The sequence below is a fragment of the Arachis hypogaea genome, chromosome 14, assembly GCF_003086295.3.
Source record: "Arachis hypogaea cultivar Tifrunner chromosome 14, arahy.Tifrunner.gnm2.J5K5, whole genome shotgun sequence".
Taxonomy (NCBI): domain Eukaryota; kingdom Viridiplantae; phylum Streptophyta; class Magnoliopsida; order Fabales; family Fabaceae; genus Arachis; species Arachis hypogaea.
Genome location: NC_092049.1, coordinates 17,394,780 through 17,401,042, shown reverse-complemented (window position 1 = coordinate 17,401,042; position 6,263 = coordinate 17,394,780).

Sequence of the window (6,263 nt, the reverse complement as noted above, 5' to 3'; positions counted from 1 at the left end):
CATCTCTCTGTATCTCTCCCAGGCATCATAAAGAGATTCATTATCTCCTTGTTTAAAGCCTTGGATGTCCAGCCTTAGCTGTGTCATCCGTTTTGGAGGAAAGTATTGATTCAGGAATTTTTCTGTCAGCTGTTTCCATGTCCTTATGCTAGCCTTAGGTTGGTTATTTAACCACCTATTGGCTTGGTCTTTTACAGCAAATGGGAACAGTAATAGTCTGTAGACATCCTGATCTACTTCCTTATCATGTACTGTGTCAGCAATTTGTAAAAACTGTGCCAGAAACTCTGTAGGTTCTTCCTGTGGAAGACCGGAATACTGGCAGCTTTGCTGCACCATGATAATGAGCTGAGGATTCAACTCAAAGTTACTGACTCCAATGGAGAGTATGCAGATACTACTCCCATATGAAGCAGTAGAGGGGTTAGCATATGACCCCAGAGTCCTCCTGGACTGTTCATTTCCACTTAGATCCATGATGGAGAAAGGGAGATGATGTAAAAAATTTATTTTTATTTTTATTTTTATTTATTTAATTATTTCGAAAATAAAATAAATTAATATAAAATAAATAAAAATAAGTGAAGATTTTCGAAAAAAATGAGGAGAGAGAAAGTGGTTAGGAAGTTTTGAAAAAGATATGATTTGAAAAAGATTTTAAATTTTGAAAGAAAAAATCTGAATTTTTAAAAATAAATTTCGAAAATTTGTTTTAAAAATAGAGAGAAAAGATATTTTTGAATTTAAAGAGGAAAGAGAGAAACAATAAGATAGCCTAAGATTTAAAATTTTTAGATCTAATGCTCCTTGTTTTCGAAAATTTTGGAAGGAAAACACCAAGGAACACCAAACTTAAAAATTTTAAGATCAAGACACAAGGAAAACTCAAGAACACTTTGAAGACTCACAAGAACATGAAGAAAGAACACCAAACTTAAAAGTTTTAGAAAACCAAAATAAAATTTTCGAAAAACAAAGGAAAATCAATGAGAAAACACCAAACTTAAAGTTTGGCACGAGATTAGTAGAAAAATTATTTTTTTGAAAGATTTTTGAAAAGAAAACAAAAGACTCTGACCTAAAAGACAAAAATTTCCTAATCTAAGCAACAAGATTCACCGTCAGTTGTTCGAACTCAAACAATCCCCGGCAACGGCGCCAAAAACTTGGTGCACAAAAATTACTTCACACTATGTAATTTCACATAACTAACCAGCAAGTGCACTGGGTCGTCCAAGTAATACCTTACGTGAGTAAGGGTCGATCCCACGGAGATTGTTGGCTTGAAGCAAGCTATGGTTATCTTGCAACTCTTAGTCAGGATATTAATTAGTGGTTATCAATTGACTTGCAAATGAACAAGAGAGCATGAATTAAAGGTTACTTGTTATGCAGTAAATGAGAATATGTTGGAGTTTTGGAGATGCTTTGCCTTTTTAATCTCTGCTTTCTCCCTATCTTCTTCTTCACGCATGCACGTCCCTCCTATGGCAAGCTGTGTGTTGGAGGATCACCGTTGTCAATGGCTACCATCCTTCCTTTCAGTGAAAATGGTCCAAGTGCGCTGTCACCGCACGACTAATCATCTGTAGGTTCTCGATCATACTGGAATAGGATTCGCTATCCTTTTGTGTCTGTCACTACGCCCAGCACTCGCGAGTTTGAAGCTCGTCACAGTCATCCAATTCCAGAATCCTACTAGGAATACCACAGACAAGGTTTAGACTTTCCGGATTCTCAAGGATGCTGCCAATGGATTCTAGCTTATACCACGAAGATTTCGATTAAGGAATCTAAGAGATACTCATTCAATCTAATGTAGAACGGAGGTGATTGTCAGGCACACGTTCATAGGTTGAGAATGGTGATGAGTGTCACGGATCATCACATTCATCATAATAAGGCGCAAATGAACATCTTAGATAGGAACAAGCGTGATTGAATAGAAAACATAAATACTGGCATTAATTCATCGAGGCATAGCAGAGCTCCTCACCCCCAACAATGGAGTTTAGAGACTCATGCCGTCAAAAGGTACAAAGTTCAGATCTAAAATGTCATGAGATGCGAAATAAACCTCTAAAAGTTGTTTAAATACTAAACTAGTAACCTAGGTTTACAGAAAATGAACAAACTATGATAGATGGTGCAGAAATCCACTTCTGGGGCCCACTTGGTGTGTGCTGGGGCTGAGACTTAAGCTAATCACGTGCATAGGGCTGTTTTGGGCGTTCAACGCCAGCTTTGAATCCTTTTCTGGCGTTGAACTCCACTTTGTAACTTGTTTCTGGCGCTGGACGCCAGACTGCAGTATGAAACTGGCGTTGAACGCCAGTTTATGTCATTTACCCTTGAGCAAAGTATGGACTATTATATATTGCTGGAAAGCCCTGAATGTCTACTTTCCAACGCAATTAGAAGCGCGCCATTTGGAGTTCTGTAGCTCCAGAAAATTTATTTTAAGTGCAGGGAGGTCAGAATCCAACAGCATCAGCAGTCCTTTTTCAGCCTGAATCAGATTTTTGCTCAGCTCCCTCAATTTCAGCCAGAAAATACCTGAAATTACAGAAAAACACACAAACTCATAGTAAAGTCCAGAAATATAAATTTTTCCTAGAAACTAATGAAAATAAACTAAAAACTAACTAAAACACACTAGAAACTATATGAAATTAACCCCAAAAAGCGTATAAAATATCCGCTCATCATTCACCATGACCATATTTCTCATCACATGCCTAACTTCAAATTATCCATCAACATCATAAAGACTAATCATTCAATATATTCAACCTCTTCAACTTATCCTATAGTTCTCTAGCCTAAGTTTTCACAGAGCATTACATATTAAATGCACGAAACCTAAACCATACCTTGGCCGAATTCTACGTTTGGTCCAAGGCAGCCACTTAAGCCACACACACACAGCCTCACAAGTTTCAAAAATCACAAAAACCTTAGCACCAATCCTCCACCAAGCCTCCAAATGTCTACAATTCAATTCCAATACATACACATATATATATATACCTAGTTCACACATATTATACATATATACTTCAAAATTCAGAATTCACATAATAAAATCAAGAGTTGGCTAAGGTTAGTGATCCTTACCGCACCTACGAACAAAACAACTCAAGCCCGATAAGCTCTGCAAGCTAAATCGAACCTAGAATACCAAATTCAACAAAATCTCATTATAAAGACTCAAATTTCGAAAATTAGGGGGTAGAGAATCTGAGGTGAGATTGTGGCTTACCCATGAAATTGATCAAATAGAAATATAGAGCTCGATGCGCTAGACGTGTGCTGCAAACGGTGCGGCGATCGGAGCTCGAACGAAGGAGTTATGGTGGTTTAAAGTGGTGAGGGTTAGGAAGCTCTCCTCTCCCCCTTGGCTGTTCAGTGTGTTTCTTTGCTGAATGGGAAAGGAGATTGCTTCTGTCCATTTAAGTGATGGGTCCGGTTGGACCCACGGGCCCGGTTTGGGCCTAGTTCAACGGTTCAGCTTGTACGGTCCAATCTTGGGCCAAATTCTTCGACATTAGTGTCAAAATTCTCATTTTGATGAGCTCTACCCTATTTTAATATTGGATTAACATTTCTAATTTTGCTGATTAAAATTTGATTTATTGACTAATTATTTACTAATTTTAGTAGGATTCACAGTAACAAGTTAGAGTTTGACAATTAAACCATATTCTAAGGGTGTGTTTGGTTGAAGGATTAGTTTTTATGCATAGGAATGAATATGATTTCTTGGAATAGTATTACCAAGTATATAGTATTCCTATGTTTGGTTTGTAAAAGTAAAATTCATGGAATATTAATAATATGCCTAGGAATGTGTTAGTTTTTTTTTTGTTCATATATAGTGTATTTGAAAATTGTGAATACTTTGTTCAAAATGCCCTTAAAATTTTTAATTAGAATATTAATGATTAAATTTAGTAAATATATATAATAAACTATTTTTAATTAAATTTTTTAGACTCTAATTTTTTAAATAAATATAAATATAATAAAATATTATTTTTTATTTTATTTTTAAATTTACTAAAATATTTTTAATATCGAATATGTTTAATTAAAATTATTATTGATTTTAATTTTTTTAAATTTACTAAAATATCCCTAATATTAAATATGTTTAATATGTCAAAATTACCTTTACTCATTCAAATTAAAAGGTTAATAACTAAACTTAATAAATATATTAAAAAAATTACATATAAATATATTTCAAGATAAATTCAATATAATTATTTTTAGATAAAAATATTTATTTTTATTTCCAAAAATACCCCAATATCAAATTTTTTAATTTTCTTAAAAAATTAAATATAAAACTAATCGAATATTATTTTTTTTACATTGAAATTTTGTGTGAATTTACAAAAATATCTCTACTAATAAATTTACTATAATACCCCTAATAACAAATGTTTAATTAAAATTAATATTATCTTAATTAAATTTACTAAAATATCTCTAATAACAAATATCACAATTAAATTAACACAAAATACTTAAATCATAGATTAGAAAAAGTCACTTTTTTAGATATAGATAATTTGAACAAGACAATATCTCATATCCCCAAGTCATTCAGCTGGACACACTTCAAACACATTTGCAGAATCCTAAATTAGTAATCTCAGTTCTTGCTCCACATGAAAGCTTACCATGACAAAAACTTGTGGTTCTATCCCATGAGTTGGTCCAAACCCAAAGAATACATCGGCAAGAATCTCTGAACGGGATTGGAGGTCATGAGACAAAGGAGCAATGCAATCTCATAAAAGTTTAAATATACCAAGTCATGAAGAGACTACTAAACTAACATTACCAGGTACCAAAGTAACTTTGAATATACAAGTGTCACAATCTTGAATCTAGTAATTGAAATACTCTCATAGCTTCGTCCTTGAAACTACAGAGCTTTATATGATATCAGTCAATCATTTTTATTTCTCTCTTGAGAAATTATTCTTATAAACAGAAAAGAATATACTATACTTATCAAATCAAAACTAGCATTGGAACGAACAAAAGGCAGGTGCATGCATGTCTTCAAACCAAGTTGCTAATCTGAATGCTACCTCTGCAAACAGCAAAAACAATTAACAACTAAATCAGATAAAATGTTGAACAACATCATTAAAAATGAATAGAAGACTGAAATTATTATACCTTGGTAGCCGCTCCTCTTCAGGAGCTTTGTATGAATCAATTGTAACCTCCGACAACCACAACCTAGGGAAGAGGCTCTGCACACCAAAATCAAACTAATTCAATCTTCCACGGACTAATATACACAATTACCATAATAAAAGAATAAATTAACACGAAATATTCAAATATCCCAATGTAGATGTAAATTAATAGCAGCAAAAAAGCATAGACCATTCTTCAAATCAGCAGAAAGTAAAAGAGTCACACTAATTGTCAATTTTTGGAGAGAAATTCTTAAATTATTATCTATAACAAGCAGATGACAATAACTTAAGTCATATCAACCATTTGTGAAGCTGCAAGATTCTACATAATCCAACAACTAAGATAATCACTAAAACCAAAAGAATATGAACACGCATGGGTGAGATTCATATGGGTACATATCATTATATCCATGTATTGAAAATTTGAAATGATCTCACATAATCAATTGAAACAAAAGTGAAAATTGAACTATGAATAAGTAAAGCTCAATCGATTCACTTTTCCAAAAAAAGCTAAGCTTGGACATGACTTATACACATGAACTACCAACAAACTTTTCTCTTTTAGCAACCGTGAATAGATAAGTGTTCTTTCACAGCCTTAAATTATCAAATTTGGTTCACCTATGTAATGTCACTGGACTCATTACAGTATGAAATAATTATTCCTGAGAGTGAGAGGAAAAAAATCGGAAAAAAGTATTCAAAGGACAAATATATGTCTTATGACCTCAGCAGAAAAAAAATAGAATCAGCAGAATATATGCCTATCAATTTCATGTGACTGAAAACAGAATCATTAGAAAAAAACATAGCTCTATTTTATAACCTCAGCATTCAACGTTTGATTCAATCCACCATAGCCTTTATCTTATATATGCATCGACCAAATGGTGAAACACAACTTTGTTTTATAACCTCATCATTCAACCTCAGCATTCAATCCACCATAACATGTACAAATATATATGCCATATTCAATTTAGCATGCCATATTCTAGCAGAAACAGAGTTCAAAAAAAAAAACCAAACATAAAC